Consider the following 17923-nt stretch of genomic DNA (forward strand, 5'->3'; position numbering starts at 1 on the left):
TGCTCATCTGCATGGGGCTTCCAGGGACTCAGTGTGCCCACCTCAGGGCCTCATTGGAGCTGGCCTTATGTGGAGGACAGTAGAAGGCACCCTAAAGGGATATTGGCCGAAAGTAGATGCAGAGGCCAGGTTTCCAAAATGCAAAGAGCATGAGGTGCTTTGGCATTCAGACCTCTCCCCCTTTCACTCCATTACCACTTCTACATGTTCAGTGAAGAATCTGGAGAAATGAACTGAGTTGAATCTGAGGTCAGAGCATCTAGGAGAGCGCTGTAGCAAAACAGCTTTCGGCCAGCTTTGTGAAGATCAGGGAGATACACAACAATACACGACAAGTCCAACTGAGAAGGACAGTGATTTCTCTGAGATTGTCAGAAGGAAGACCACAAACTTTAGGGCCAGTGGGAAAGAAGCTCATGGTGGAAGAGAAAAGGAGAAGCAAAAAGAATGTTGTGAAATAGAGGAGGTCTAGTGAGTAGTTCTAAATCATGCTCTCGTTAAATAAACACGGAGTGAGCTCTGAACTGACAGGAATGCCTTGACCTGATGCCTGGAAATTCTGATGTAAATGTTCTGGGGTGGGGTTTGGGTATCAGTATTTTTAAAAAGCTCCACCAAGATGCATCTAGAAATTAGAAGGACTATGAATCTAGTAGGATCTCAGTCACCAGTGTAGAAGTGTCCCATGTGTGTGGTTACTTCATAGAAAAGCTGAATATCAGCCATGGAATGAATTAGCATTTCTCTCTCAACGGAACTCTTTATACAGCCTGGAGAAAACAGAAGAGAAAAAAAGATAGATGGATGGGTTAGACATGTGCTCTCTCTATTTGGATCAAAGTTTCTCACAATTTTTATATGATAAGATACAGTAAGAAATACATATTATATAGAAACACCATGTACAAAAAATAATACCTCCTCTTATTACAAGTAATGGAATTGAGTGCTTTCTTTCCTACTCTTGAAATGAAAACTGCAGTTCACTATTTACTACATAGATTTCACACCCCACTAATTAGTTCAGACTGCAGATTGAAAAAACTATTTCCTATGAAATTTTGTCCTTATGCAAATTCCCAGTAAAGAATCTTAGGGGGGCCAGCCCAGTGGCGGAGTGGCTAAGTTTGCGCACTTCGCTTTGGCGGTCTGGGGTTCATGGTTAGTATCCCGTGCGTGGACCTACACAAGCTCATCAACTCATGCTGTGGCAGCGTCCCACATACAAAATAGAGGAAGATTGGCATGGATTTTATGCCAGGGACAATCTGCCTTAAGCAAAAAGAGGAAGATTTGCAACAGATGTCAGCTCAGTGCCAATCTTCCTCACCAAACAGAAAAAAAGAATCTTAGGTCTCATTCTCCTATGTTTGTCCTTTTTCACACCCTTCTTTACCCTAGCGTACAATATGAAGAGGGACCCTTTCCTTAGGGAGAAGTTTGGGAAGAAAGTGATGAGAATCTAGTATGACTAAAACTAATGGTTTCCCACTTTCACTTCAGAGTTTGAGGGTCACCTATTGAGACTATTCCTGGAAATGCCCTGAGGTGTATCCTGGCCTGAAATCACCTTCAGAGAATGTTGGTGTCCATGGGATGAAAATAAATGGGGCCATGGTTACATTCCCTGCTCCCTTTGTGCTAGTTCCATTTTGAGTTTTCCCTCTTTGGGTCTTTCCTCAGCCCCTTTGGAGCAGGATTTCTGTGTAAAGCATTATTCTTGTCCACCCAAGAGCCTCTACTGCCTGATGACACCTCCAGATGGGAGCCTCTTCTCTTCCTTCCCCCAAATGTATGCAAATGGCCTGGGTTCTCCTTCCAGGGATGTCAATAACAGGTCACATAGCTTTAATTAGTCCTTAGCCCCTTGGCAACACAACTCCTCATCTGTAAAAGCTGGGACTGGATTTGCATATATTCTGAGGTCCCTGTAGGCTCTCACATTCTAGGGCTCTTCCCATAGCCTACCCCACCTCCTCAGAGGACTGGGACATAGAGAAAAAGAGAGTGTGTTTCTTTGTCAAGGGTCCTTTTCTTCTGACAGCAGTGTGTTTCTGAATGTGTGCGATAGATTCTAAGAGCCTCCCTCCCTGGGAGGTGTGAGAAAGCAATCACTTTGCTCCAGATGAAGGGGATTAGAGAGTGAAGTGGCTGCTGAGAAAAGGGTGGTGGGGATCTCGCTAAGGGTCTGGAGCACCTCGGAGCTGAGCTATGACCAGGCTCCTGGTCGGGTGAGGACAGGGGTCCCTAGATTCTGCACCACAGACTGGATGGAAGTTTAGGGAGTTTTTTCTTCCAACTTGTAGATCTCGCTTTCCCCTTCAGCCAGCCTGAGGCTCCCCCCTTCAGCTCCTCCTCTCAATAGGAGCTCAGCTTGCTCCTGGCCTCTCTTACCACATAGCCATCCCTCCAGGCTCAGCTATCAGCAGAATTTGACAAACTCTCACATTGGACTTTTTTTTCTCTCTCTCTTAAACACCAAGTACTTCTTGAACTAAGAGAAAATGTTGCTGATTTGAAAGAAACCACCTCATAAAAAGTAGCTTTTCCACTTGATGAAAAAATCTAAAACAGCAAATCAAGGTAAAGCCCAAACAGAACACTGGAGGATCCTTTGCAGAGAATCAACATCACACCACAAACCACTCTCCACAACTTTTACTCCAAAAGCCTAGTTTGATGGGAGAAATCCCAGCCCTTCTGCCTCCAATTGTAATAAATCAGTAAGGAGACCAATGCCTAGATCCACACAATCTTGAGAGACCTTAACCCTTGCTCCTCTCAGTTCCCATCCTATATATCACCACAATCAGGAGCAACTAGATAAAGACAACATGTCAAACCAGACATTCTTTGTCACCAGCAGGACTGTGCCAGGAGTAGACAGCACTAACTCTGCAGTGTTCTTGTTGAGAATGTTTAGCGTGAATTTAATCATGACGTCTTTATCAGACAACTGCAGAATTTAGACCATTGAACAAGACAACTGGCCTCTCTTTCTTCGAACAGTCAGTATCACCACAAATAAGATGACAAAAAGGAGAAGAGATATTTTGGGTTCCAAAGGACTAAAAAGAATATGTTACTATATTTCTTTAGTCCTTTTGAACCAAAAACATCTCCTACCTTTTTGTGGTTGTCTGTGGTGGTGGTGACGTTGCCTTGTTTGGAGAGGACAAGTCAGTCTTCTGGCTCAGTGGTCTACATTATGAAGTTGTCTGATCATTTCAATGATCATTGTATGATGATCTTGAATGATCATTCAAGAACATTTTACAGTTAATGCTGTGTACTTCCTAGCGCAGCCCACCTGGAGTGTCCAGTTTATCCACCACCATTACTGCGAGAACAACATTGGTGACTTTGTTATGGAGGGGCCTACACGATCTGTTCATGTAAAAACATTTTTTTTCTTTCTATAATTAGTAATTTGGTGAGGGGTACTTTGAAAGTGTATGAATATCCTCTAACGATTTTCTTTTACTATCCATTCATGATCCTTGCTGACTGTTAATTATCATATTTGCATTTGTAGACTGGGAATTTTCTAATTTTATCATTCCAATATACTTGTAGTTGCTGGCATTATGCTGTGGAAAAGAACATTCCCTCCTCCTTCCATGTCATTAAAATTTCTGTTTGACTAGCACTGTGGACTTGGAATTTTTTACACTCAATACCAAAATCCATTATACTCATGATTAGTTTTGGGGGATATGGATATAAATTAATATAAATATTTTTGTTTCTCCTATTCATATTTATATTCTAAAGATTCCCATTTAAATAAAATTTCCTCAGGGGCCGGCCCCGTGGCTTAGCGGTTAAGTGCGTGCACTCCGCTGCTGGTGGCCCGGGTTTGGATCCCGGGCGCGCACCGACGCACTGCTTCTCCGGTCAAGCTGAAGCCGCGTCCCACATACAGCAACTAGAAGGATGTGCAGCTATGACATACAACTATCTACTGGGGCTTTGGGGGAAATAAATAAATAAATAAAATTAAAAAATAAATAAATATGCTTTTAAAAAAAATAAATAAATAAAATTTCCTCAATCATCTCTTATTTGTGGAGTTCATCCTTAAATGACTCCTCACGATGGAATCAGGACTCTCTGAGTGTTGCAAATTTAATACTCTTGTTCTGCTGCCTTGATACATGGCTGGCTTGGCTGAATATAAAGTACTTGCCCACAATGACTTTTATTGAGTTTTGAAAAAATATTGTCTTGCTTGTATGTTCTGTTGAGACGCAGAATGTACATTGATTTTCTCCCCATTGTAGGTGAATTGACATTTTATGGGGGTGGGGGCAGGTCTGGAGCTTCCAAGGAATTTGTGTTTCTTTTTCTTTAAAATCTATTTGTTCTAAGAGGATAGGTCTTAGAGTTGACCATTCCAGTTCTATTCCTCGCTGATCCTTTCCAATTATCTTTTATTCATTTGTTCTTGTTTGATGCCTTCATTTCTGTATCAATGTCTCTTATAATTTTAGACAAATATGTTTCCCTTATAAATGCCCTTGTCATTTACCCTCTTTTTCAGAGAATTTTCTTTTTCTTCAATTTTTTCCTAAGTTCTGCCAATTCTAATTTCTCATTTCCTGTTTCTTGTCCACTTCTCTTTTGAGCTGCATATTTCTTATGTGAACTTTTGGTTTTTTGTGTGTCTACAAATGCTTTCTTAGGAACATTTAATTCAGAGAAGAATGTCATTTTACAGTTTTCCTATGTTTCCTGATTGATTTTGAAGGGATACCATTTCATGAGTTGAAGTCTTTGACTCTCTGTTTCTGTTTTTTTCTTCTGTCATCTTGGAAGACATATCTGCTATGTGATTTTCACATTAACATGTGCAGGTTTACCTGAACGAGAGACACAAGTTCTATATAGGAATGGATGAGTGCTTTGAGAGGCTCAGTCGGTTTCTTAGGTCTGGATCTCTCTCGTTGGTGCAATTCCTCTAATAGATGTAAGGTTTGGGGATAGGCACAGGGGTTCTATTTTCTTCCAACAGGATCTTTAACTTCTGCCAGTTGCTTCATTCTTTTCTGCACTACAAGCCTCCAAAGACACTACCTTGATCCAGATCTCCCCCGATCCCCTGCAATTTTGCCTCCCCAAGATTGTCACCTCTAGTCCTCTTCACTCTGGAACCCCTTCCTTTTGGTTCCCCAGCAGCCAGAGCTGTGGTTGCCCTGGTCTCAGGCATGTACTGAGTTTATCACATTTTCTATTGTGGAGAATTTCCCTGTGTTCCCTCCTGAACAGGCCTTCCCTGCTGTCCTCTCCTCTATGTGCATGGTCTTTCCTGATCCCTCTACTGCTGTGTGGCTCCCAGACCTGGCTCAATACAAACCAGTAGAAGTCCACAGTGTTCTCTGGCCCCTGGTTATTTGTGGGCAGGTTTATGGGTGGTGTTTTGAGTCTTGTGAGATAATAGAAAATATTATCTGCCCCTGGTTCCTGGCACAAAGCTCCGGAAACTTCTGTAATTTCCTGAGTGATAAATACATTGGGAATATCTCTTGTTCTAATATTTGGTCTTTGACTCCATCTTTGACACAGGACTCCTAAAACTCTTGTAAATTCCTAAGTGATAAGAGCACTAGGAGCACTTTGCTCCACTGAGGTGATTCTGGGTGGGCTCCTGGTTGCCTCCTGGATAGGGGTTGGTCACCAGAAAGACCAAGCCATGATTAGAAGCTTGGATTTTCACCCTCATGCCCCACCCTCCAGAGAGGGCAGAGGGGCTGGAAATGGACTTAATAATTGATCATGGCTACATGAAGAAGCTTCTATAAAATCCCCGTAGTAGGGGGTTTGAAGAACTTCCAGGTTGATGTACACATCCACACTGGGAAGGTGATGCACCCCAACTCCACGAAGAATTCGTGGAATTCGAAGAAGAATTCGGCTGATTTTGTATCCCGATATACTTTGACACATTCCTCTGTCCTCCATACTTCCTCTCAGTGGGTGGTAGAATCTAGAGCAGTGCCATCTTAATACAAAGAAAATGCAAGCCACGTATGCAATTTAAAAAATTTAGTAGCCGCACTGGAAACTAAAAAGTATAAACACACAACAATACAAAATACTAATCTTATGCATTGCTACTGTTAAGGGAAATATAATTCTACCAAAGGTATAAAGGTGTGTTTATAGAAAAATATTTTACATTTCTTCAGTTTTTAAGTTTACATTCAAATGAGTTATACATTAAAGAAAATTAAATTTGTTACCTCCATACCACCAGCCACATTCCAAATATTCCATAGCCACATGTTTCTACTGGCTACTATATTGGACCTGGCAGATGTAGAGACTGATCAGATTCATGTTTGATATGTTGGCAAGACTTCCTCAAAAGTGGTGTGTGCTCTTCCCTCAGGAGGCCTGTGTGTCTCTTCTAACGATGTTTGCAGCAACTTTATCTTCGAGGCTTAGATCCATTAACTGATTATGTGGAGCAAAATGGTGATATTCCATCATCATGTATTATTACCTGGAACATTTGTATGAAGAGAAACTTCCCCTAAATACTATTTAGTTACTTAGTGGTATAGTCTATAAAGAAACTGCAGCTAAATGAGCTGGTCCCCTAGCATCCTCTGTGGTCACCAATTAGTCTCTTTTTCTTTTTCTTTTTGTTTCCTGTGTTAACATGGACTCAAGGAATCAAACACATTGTAGTATTTCAATCCATTGCAATATGGTCCTTACTGATGCTCTAATTATCCTCCCTTTCAGCAGTGAGTTCAAGTGGGCTCCTTTTTCTTTTTGATAAGATGCTAATACTCTTTGAGACCTTTCCTGATATCAATATGACAAAGTGTTTCTGTCTTATGTTGAATATTTTTTGCCTCTGACCTGGACTCAGGCATTTCTCTAAGAATCTCTGGTTTCTTTTCGTGCGGAGCTGTATTTCCAGATCAAAATGTATGGCCAGAGCTACTCATTGCTATTGCTTTATTTTCAGTGGACAGAGCTAGGAAATGCATATGCAGAGTCATATGTATTCATGTATTCACATATATTCATAAACACTGCCAGTGCAAATCAGAACTGTATAGTTTTTATTGAACATCTATCTTTCATCTGATTCTCCTTTGTCTAACACCAAGAATTTTTGTCTTTAAAAACGCGAAGAGTAATAGAATTAGAATATCCCATAATATCTCATTTGTTTTCCCCACATTATATGAACAAAAGAATAAAGATAATAGCAACAATACCACTAACAACACGATTAAGGAAAATGGTTTTTTAATTTGTTACTGTCTTGGTATATAGATAAATTATTGTGTTTTAAAGTCTCTTGGGATAGTTCTTACACATAGTTATTCTACAAAAGGGATACACAGTTAGGTTCATTTGTTACATTATGTTTTCTATCTCTAGAGGGGAAATTTTTTAAAATTTCATTTAGTTTTATAATTGTGTAAAAATGAATATGGTTTGCAACTGAAATCTAACCAAACAAGGTATATGCAAAATAGTCTAGCCTTGACTGTAAGATCTGCAACTGTCTCAGTGGTTAGGTAAAAAGAGCTTTTCTTTTATAGGGAGGAGTAAGCCAGTGGAGGAAGGCAGCGTGGAGAAGAGAGACGAAAGGGTGGTTGATTAGACAGTAGATCAGGGAATGTGTTATCCTGAGGCCAGCACACTCTCAGGTCAGGCTGAGCATGGGTCAGCATTCCAGGTCCAGGAGGAAGGAGAGAAACTTAACAAGAGTTGGATTCACAACCGGTTTGTTCTAATTGGTCAGTGGACTCAAGTGGTTCAGCTAATCATGTATGAGGCAAAGAACGAGAACAGGAGGGTCTGTGTTTGGCCTTCTCATAAACAAACAGGGAAGGTGTCCGTGAGTCTTGTTTAAGTCATATGGAAAAGGGTCATTGTTTTCAATCAGCCATTTTCCAGGACACAGGGAGGGGTGGGATTTCTTAAACTGCCCAATTTTCCAGGATCACAAGGCTCAGGTAAAATTTGACATTATCAGAGCCCAGTGCCTGGCACATATTAAATACTCAGTATACATGAGCTCTTGTCAGTCCATCACTTAGCATTTTCATTATCTCCCTTGTTCTCTTAAATGACCACATATCCTTTTATGGTGTGGACAGAACATTATGTACTGAAATGTTTCCCAACTGATGGACATGAAATTGGTTTCAATGTTTATGGTTACAAATAATGCTGGAGGGGACACCCTTACACATATATCCCTCATCACTTGTACTGTTCTCTAGGATAGATTCCTCATAATGGAATTACCTGCTCAAAGTACTTGTGCATTTCTAATTTTGCTAACTCATTCCTCAGTGCCCTGCAAAGAAGTGGTACCAAGTCATAGTCTCACCATTAATGAAAACATTCTTTTCTCGAACCTCTTGCCAACATGCGTAGTACCAGAAATTGAGATTTATTTTTGCCAACAATTAACCCCTTATTAGGAGATTTGCCCTAAATGTTACCATTTAATTGGAATCTGGACAATTTTCATAACTAACCGGCATGCTGGAAAGCTGAATCCAGGATGTTTTCTCCTCTGTTCTCTTCTATTTCTGTCTTCTCTCAGATAAGATGGCAGCCAACAGCACTGCAAACTCATCACTCTTGCTGGGGATGCTACTGCTTGTTGGTTTGATATGTTCTGGATTTTGTGAGTGAGGGGCTGATTCACAGGAGATACCTGAGGTTTGGTTAACCTGACTTCCTCACAGAGAGAGCCCAGTGAATTGAGAACCACCCACTGTGTGAAGTGAGGCCCCCATGACTGGGCACAGGAAAAATAAAAGCTGGAAAACAAGACCTTCAAGTTTAAAGTTTTGTTAGTTTGGGACTTTCAACAAAGGATCTTCCCTTATTTTTCATGACAACAAGAGGATGAGTTGCATTATTGAGACTTTAATTTTGGGGGGGAAATTTAATAACACTGGCAGTTTCTGTTGTTATGGAAGAACTTTGAATGTGCCAGTAAATGATACTTGCTTTAAAATCTTGTCAGGTGAGCGCCAGTGTACAAAGAGATGGTATAAATTTGACATAGGAAATAGAAATAGATGATGAGAAGAAAAAATCTGGGTCTCTTTGGAAGATGGTGGCATAGGAGGATCCTGAGGTCGCCTCCTCCCACAGACACAACAAACCTACAACTACCTATGCAACAATTCCCTCTGAGAGAGATCTGGAAACTGGATGAAAAGAACCTCCACAACAAGGGTCAAGAAGAGAAGGGTGGAAGAGGCAGAGATACAGTGCTACTGAGGAAAAAAGCACACCCTAGTCGCAGTGCTCCATGGTTGGGAACAATCTCAAAGGTACATAGCTTTTCCCGGAGGAGCAGGGGAATTGAGCTCCACATTAGGCACACCAGCCCTAACACCCAGCACAAGAGAGATGAGGCCCCAAATGCCTGGTTTTGAAAACCAACAGGGAATATGCCTAGGAAACTACAGAACTTCAGGGAATGGAAAACTTGCTCTTAAAGGGCACATGCACAGACTCACTTGATCCAGAAACCAGCACAAAAACACTATATATAAAAGTGCATAGTCTATTGGTAAAAGAGACTCACTTACTAATCTTGGAGCATATGGCAGAGAGGCAGGAACTGGATTGGGCCCCCCGACCCCCCCAAGGACTAAGACACTGGTGGTAGCAATTTTTGTGACCTAGTTCAGCTGCACTGACAGAGACACTGGCAGGCACCATTTAGAATGCTCTCTCTAGCCTGCTAGCACAGGAGCCTGTCCTGCCCACTAGCGCACCTGAGGAAATTGTGCACTGCCTGGCCACACAGCCAGCCTGCACCAGAGGTCTGCTCCTCCCAAAAGCCAGCTAGCAAAGCTACACCACCAGCCTGGAAAGCCAGCAAACCAGGGGCCAGCTCAGCCTACCAGCACACCTGCAGCAATAGAGGCCCTGCTACAAAAAAAAGGGCACACACAGCCCATGTAGGGGACACCTGGGAGCATTTGGCATGGGTGAGGAGAGGGGAGGACGCTGATGGGCCCCATAAGGCATCTCCTACATAAGACCACATTTCCAAGGACAGGAGACATAGCTGATCTACCTAATACATAGATATAAGCACAGAGAAGTAGGCAAAATGAGACAAAGGAATATGTCCCAAATAGACGAACAGGACAAATCCTTAGAAAAAGAACTAAATAAAACAGAGTTAATAATCGACCTGATAAAAAGTACAAACTAATGGTCATAAGGATGCTTACTTAACTCGGGAGAAGAATAGATGAAAACAGTGAGAACTTCAACAAAGAATTAGAAAATATAAAAGAGAACCAGTCACAGCTGAAGAATACAACAATTGAAATGAAAAATTTACTAGAGGGAATTGACAGCAAAGTAGATGACATAGAAGAAGAGATCAGCAATCCAGATAACAGAGTAGAGGAAATCACCCCATGCTGAACAGAAAAAAAGAAAAAAGAATTAAAAGGAATGAGGATAGTTTAGGGACCTCTGTGACAACATCAAGTGTACTAACATTCGCATTATAGGTGTCCCAGAAGGAAAAGAGGGAGACAAAGGGGCAGAGAACTACTTTGAAGAAATAATAGTGGAAAACTTCCCTAATCTGAGGAAGGAAACAGCTCTACAGGTACAGGAAGCATAGAGAGTATCAAACAAGATGAACTCAAAGAGACCCACACCAAGACACATCATAATTATAATGCTAAGAATTAAAGACAAAGAGAGAATCTTAAAAGCTGCAAGAGAAAAGCAACAAGTTATGCATAAGGGAAACCCCATAAGGCTACCAGCTGACTTTTTAGCAGAAACCTTACAGGTTAGAAGCAAGCAGCATAATATATTCAAAGTGATGAAGGAAAAACCTACAACCAAGAATACTCGAACTGGCAAGGTTATCATTCAGAATGGAAGGAGCGATAAAGAGTTTTCCAGACAAGCAAAAACTAAAGGAGTTCATCACCACTAAAGCAGCCTTACAAGAAATGTTAAAGAGACTTCTTTAACTGGAAGAGAAAAGGCCACAAATAGAAATAGGAAAATTATCAAAGAAAAAATATCACTGGTAAAGGCAAATATATAGTAAAGGTAGTGAATCAACCACCTATAAAGCTAGTATGAAAGTCAAAAGACATAAATATTAAAATATCTATAACTACAATAAGAGAGCAAGGGATAAATGGCAAGAATACATACTTATCAGTAGCTACTTTAAATGTCAATGGACTAAATGCTCCAATCAAAAGACATAAGGTGGCTGAATGGATAAAAAACAAGACCCATATGGGGCCGGCCTGGTGATGCAGCAGTTAAGTGTGCGTGCTCCGCTTCAGTGGCCCAGGCTTCGCAGGTTCGGATCCTGGGTGTGCACCAACTCACTGCTTGTCAAGTCATTCTGTGGCAGCATCCCATATAAAGTAGAGGAAGATGGGCACGGATGTTAGCCCAGGGCCAATCTTCCTCAGCAAAAAAGAGGAGGATTGGCATCGGAAGTTAGCTCAGGGCTGATCTTTCTCACACACACACAAAAAACAAGATCCATATGTATGCTGCATACAAGAGACACCCTTCAGACCTAAAGACACTGACAAAGTGAAAGTGAAATGATGGAGAAAGACATTCCAGACAAATGGAAATGAAAAGAAAGCTAGGGTAGCAACACTTATATCAAATACTAGCAAATTGAATACAACAGTACATTAAAAGGATCATATATCACAATCAAGTGGGATTTATCCCAGGGATTCAAAGATGGTTCAACATCCACAAATCAATCAACGTGATACACCACATTAACAAAATGTGCTCTTATGCAATTCTCTGACCTTTCTTAAAATAGTCACTGTTGGCCAAATTGAGATCAGGGTTATCAGTGTACAATGGGATTGGCAGATCACGATTTAAATATTCAGTGGCTTTTACGACCAAATACGTTGCTTAAATGTCTTCCAGGATCATATATTGTTCTTTTTCATGTGTCCATTTGCAACTCCTAAACTCAAAACCATATCTCCCTGGTACCTTGTAGTCGCTGTCATCAACATCAAGTCACCTTTAGCCTGTAAATTGAAGGTCTCTGTATCATTACATGATCTTAGAGGCAGAGACATATGTACAGCTTAAGTGCATGAAGAAGGTCCTGTTTCTCTGTGGACCAATGGAGTTGAGCAGCACTCTTTGTCCTCAGTAAGTCATGTCAGATTTTTTCTAGAAAACAGGTGATTTTTCTGTTCATAGTAACATTTTTATACAGAGTATAGGCTACCTTAATTTAGTCCTATTGAGAAAATGCTTCCCATTGGACAAGTAACTCAGAAATAAATCATCACTCTGAAAACTAGCTTTTCCCCACTAAGCAAGTTCTGGCTAGGACTTCAGAGGTTTGTAATAAGCTTGGTACATAATTGCTCAATCTATGGTATATTGTATTAAGGTTATTTTAAAAGCACTTCAAATAAATCATTGCAATAGGACGTTAGGCAAGTCATTTAACTTTTATTAGGTTTCAATTACCTCAGGTTAAGAAGCATTTGGACAACTCTGTGTTTCATTTTCATTTCTCTCCAACAACTGAAAGGGGCTGCTGAGAAGGACGGTCTCCTTCAGTGGGGACCTTCAGACAAGAGCTAACAGCCTTGGAGCTCTGGCATAGGGAGCATTGCGCTTTGTGGCAGCAACTCTAAGGTGATGTGGGGCCTGATGAAGCTTCCTGACTTACAAGGTGTATCTCAGGGGACTTTATTTCAACCAGAAGATAAGAATCCCAGCCTCCTCACCTCCAGCATAATTAAAAAAATCACCTTTGTTTCCAATAGATTGTTTGTTTGTTTTCTCACACACTTGAGGACCCTCCACTTCCTCCTCATGGCTGTATCTCTCCTTGTCTCCCACCCACAGTCGTCTCCAGGTCTCATGTAGCTCAGGAGGCAGTTATCCGGATGCCATGCAGTAGGGCCAACTCTTCGCTTACCAGCTGCCTTTTGCTGCCATGTTTGGATGGGAGCTCTTTAGTGACCTGACCTCTTTCAACCATTATTTCACTTCAGCTCATCCACATGTATTTGGAGAAAACTGGGTCATTGATAAGATGCCTAGTACAGCTTTTCCTCATCTCTCATCATAGAAGAGGGAGTAACCATGGTCTTCAAGAAAACATTCTTCTCTGATCCCTGAGAACTTTCAGCAGTAAGAGGAGAAGAGACAGACCAAAGCTGGACTGAAAGAGCTAAAGGCTCAGTTGGAGGAATCTACTCTGCCAGGTAGGACCGCTTCCCTGGAGGAGGGAAGCCTCTTGCCAAAGGCCACCTGGGACAAAGAACTTGCACTACAATGGCTGAGTCCTTTGCCCTTGTTTGGTTTGCTGTATAGGTCTTTCCTTTCAGGTAAAATACACGAGAAATGCACACAGTTGAAGTACACAATTCACATTATAACTTTCAAGGGCCCTATGCGCTTTTGCCTTCATGGGCCCCTTCATCCATAAAACATTAAAAAGTATATTTTACCACCTTGTTGGTATAAAGACAACGTATTATTAGTATATGTGAAAACATTTTCTGTGACCTAAAAGAAAATTATTTTTCTTCTGATTTTAAAATAAATTAAAAGATTTTCCTGTGCCTACTTTGCTGATCCTATCGCCCGCTGTGTGCCATCATGAGATGGAGGAGAAAGGGGAGCCAGATAGACATGCAGGATTCGAGAGGAGTAGGAAGGGCAGAGGAGGAGGAGGAAGAGGGGGATGGAGAACTGAACGCCAAGGTGGTTCTAGTCCTTGGCTCCAGAATGGCAGGCCCTCTCTCTGGAACTCCCCTTTACCCAATCCTGCACACACATACCACCCCTGTCTCTCATCTTTCAGCATCTTTTCTTCCCACAAGAACAGCCTCTCATTCCTCCTCCCATGTCCTGATTCTGGGGATCCTTTCCTTGTCACTGGGTCTCCCCAAACTTAGGCGCAAGTCCTTTACCCAGAGCAGGACTGTCCCCTCCACCCTGCCTCTCCAGGCCTTCATTTGCCAAACCCTTGTCTTGTGGTTCGGGAGAGTCCAAAGCATAAAAAGCTCCCAAGAGTAAAGGAGTGCAGGCCAGGTCTCCTCACGGAGTCATGGGGTCCCTCTGCTGAATTGAGTCCAGCCATCCCAGGTCATTCTAGTTGGATTTGTGAAGAAGTCAAACTTGAATGGGGTGGGGAGGATATACACAGAAAACCCACCGATTAGTACTTTAACATGTAACCTTGAATCTATAGATCCAATACATCACATATATTGTTTTGTTTTATTCTGTTCATATAAATTATATAATCTGCATGCTTTGCATGCTGTAAATTTTTTTCCCTCAGAAATGCTTGAAAAGCCATTATGCAAGACCCCAAATTCCACACTTTGTTGTATAATCTACTGTGCTCAGGACACCTACACAAGAAGGCTCATAGCCTCATTGTGTGAAAGAATCACAAACTGGAAACAACTCATATGTCCATTATAAATAGAATGGATAACTGAATTGTGGTATATTTCATTAGCAGCAAAATTGGAGACATCACTGATGACTATTAAATCTATAATTTTTATTGAAAAAAGCCAGGCATAAGAGAATATCTACTGTGTCATTACAGGTTAAAACCCAGACCTATGAGGAGTACATAGTAAACAAAATTATAAAATATGTAAACAAGGAATGGTGCATCATGAAAATAAGACTGTGGTTACTGCTAAGGGCCGGGAAGGAGATGTGATCAGGAAGGGTTATATGGGAAGCTTCTGAAAGCCTCATATGTTCTAGGTATCGATCTAGGTGGGGGTTACGTTAATTTGTAGCCATTCATTAAGCTGTATATTTATGTTTTATGCAGCCTTCTGCATATTGTGTTACACACATAAATTAATGAATTAATTGAAGAAAAATAATTAAATAAAAAATATCATTCTGTCAGTGCATTTTGTACCAGGAAGCACAGCTGTGCTAAATGAACAGTTGACTTATCTCACTCTGCACAGCACTATGAAGTGTGGGGCACTATTACATCCATGTGACCCACAGGGAAAGCGTAGGAGGTGGCCCCTGGTCCCAATCAGACAAGTGGTGGCACCAGGACTGGAGGAGGCCCTATGTGACAGAGATGGTGCTGGAGACCACAGCCCTCACCTATTGTCCCTGGACCAATAGTGGCATCTTTGAGGATCTGGAAACCCACTGCATTTTGAGAGCCATGGCCTGAGGTGCCAAGCTTTTTTCCGGGCTGGGGGGTGGAGGGGCAAGAATTGTCCTAATTCGTGCGGCCTTCTGAAGCAGAAAGTATGTGTGATAACCATGGCAGAGAAGAGGACTTCTCAGTTACCCCCAGGTATTTTGTAGGCCCATAGTGCAGAGCTCCTCAAGGGCAGGGTCGTCAGAGCATTCCAAGTACCTCAGAGGCCTTTAGACAGGAAATGACCAAATGCAGAGGTGAGGGGACAGTGGCTTCCGACAGATGTTAACAACCTGGAAGACAACAAACAGCCAGAGAAAAGGCAGAGCCTACAGAATATGGGCCTGAGGTTCCCAATTTCCACTTTTTTTTGTGTGTCCCCCAAAGCTCACCCCCAACGTAAACACATGGGAAAAAATACACACACATTCACTCACAGAGCAACAACAAAAGAAAAACCAATAGTTGACAGCAAGAGTAGCAAAACAACAGACAGTAAAGACACTGGACCTGAACAAGGTTCTTTCTCCTCTAGAGTCTGTGGCAGGCTTTATGAAAAAAACAGGAGAAAACCTCCCTCCCATAGCACTAGGTCAGCAGAAGAACTACAGTGAAAAATTGGAAGCAGCAGAAGAGCCACAGTGGAAAATTGGGAAGGAAAAAAAGATCAGTAGAACCAAACTCAAAAAGGGAAGTTAAACACTCAGGATTAAGACAACTCCACTTGGATAAAGTCCATAAACCATGACTCTCTGTCACACATTACACAATGAATTCTGCATAGTTGGGAAAATAGCACACACACACAAAAAATAAGTACACTGAGCAACCTTATCCTGCGAAAGTACATCCACTTAGAGTATATGGTGTACTACTGAAAAATTCCTCCCTACCGCCCTGGCTTAGCCTTATATGCCTTACACTGTACACTCACGGTATACCGACCCCTGCCCCAGACCCTAGACCCTATACGCAGAACTTGTGCTCAAATTCAGGCAACATTCATGGACTGGGTCCCTGTGGTTCCACAAGTCATATGTCATGTGAGCAACAGATGTCTAAACAGCAGCCCCTGGAGCTGCCTCATCTACATAAGACACGCCCCTGGCCTGGCGTCCTTAGCCGTTACTTTCCTTCAGACCCACGCCCTGCCCCCTGCCTGCACGTTTCCCCTCCCACCCCACCCTCCAGGCAAACGGCGGGACAGCAGTGGGAAGGCGAAGTGACATCATCACCCTCCAGGTTGAGGCGGCCTGTGGACTCAGGCCTTGTTCCTGTCGATGGTCTTTCATCTAGAGACCAATTAGAAAAAGAGCTCTTGAAAATGAAAACCATAATGTAGGAATTAGAACAACAACAGAAAAGGATTCCCAAGATCTTCGTAAAGACATATTTTAGAAATCAGAGCAAATATTTTAAGGGAATAAATGGAGAAGAAAGATAAACCCAAAAGGCGTGTCAGGTAAGTCCAGACATAAGGAACAAGATTTCCAGGAAAAAAAGAGCTGTTACGAGTCATGTTGAGCAGGGAGAAGCAGTTTGGTGGGAAGAGGAAGGGAAGGAAGGGCCCAGCACTCTTGAGGGAGGAGACCCCAGAGTCAGCCAAGTCCTCAGGGCCTTTGACTGAGGCTGCCAAGACGCAAAACCTGGTAGAACAGCCTTTGCTACTCGATCCAGTGAATGCACTCCCAAACACCATTCGTTTAAGTTGGTTCTGATAATGACATCTTTATTTTGACTCATAACTTAAAGAAATACAGCATTTCCTTTTGAATATGAGCACGTGAGAGTCCTGTAACTTTGTCACCAACAGAAATTTCAGATTCTTAACGATATCACATCATGGTAGCTGTAGATATCTCCATAGGATTCTTGGTTTCCGTGTCCTCTGGAGGTGGTGGAGTTAGACAAGGCAGAAAAGCCTAGTGTGCAGCAGCCTGGGGCTAGAGATCCCAGGCATAGAGGACCAGTGGTGCCTTTCCTTGGCTAATAGGTGAGCTCATTCATCTGTTAACTGAGGGGTTGGGGGTTCAAGCCCAGCTAGGGATACTGGGTTTTGACTGATCCCAGGTCTTTTCTTCTCTGTTTGTGCTGCACGTCCTCTCTTCACCTACTTCCCTCTTAACCTTATCCTCAATCTCTCTGCTTTAAATCAGACATGGCAAACTCCTGCCTGAACTCCTAAGCTTCATGTTTGTTACTAAAGAGGTTTGGCAGAAAGAATCCTTTTTCTTTTTTTCTAAGAATAAAAACAAGTGCTGGAGTTCCAGAGCCTAAGTATCTCACAGACAGTAAAACCTTTCTTCCTGAGGCTAGGTTTTTACGCTGCTCATTCCTGGAATGCTGGTATCAATTCCTTTAAACCAAATCACCAGGAACACAACTTGCCTTAAACAAGTTGGGTTTTTTATTCCTTGTAGCCAAAAAGACACACCCCATGGTCTAAGTAAGAGGGTGTTAGAAAGAACCGATGATAGGATTTGGGCTTTGGCTGGGTGATTTGGTGGGGATGGAAGGAAGCAGGGTTTGTTCTCTATTGACTATACCGTTAGTCAGCCTGGGCAATTATATGATTGGACTAAAGAAGTAACAGTCATTTCCTTATGAAAAAAGGAAAGTATTTGGGATTTTGTAGGTTTCACAGTGACATTATTTTTGTCTGTGCCTGGACAAAATTATGAGGTAGCCTTGTTTCATCTTCTTTTATCAAGGTCTCAGAGTAATCTTGTCTGA

General features: G+C 42.0%; 1 pseudogene; it reads left to right on the forward strand.

Moving 5' to 3' along the window:
- Window positions 1–17923, forward strand: part of LOC131401105 (neuroblastoma breakpoint family member 6-like) — a 30863-nt pseudogene that overhangs the window by 7460 nt on the left and 5480 nt on the right.

Source organism: Diceros bicornis, chromosome 4 (assembly GCF_020826845.1).
Source record: "Diceros bicornis minor isolate mBicDic1 chromosome 4, mDicBic1.mat.cur, whole genome shotgun sequence".
NCBI lineage: Eukaryota > Metazoa > Chordata > Mammalia > Perissodactyla > Rhinocerotidae > Diceros > Diceros bicornis.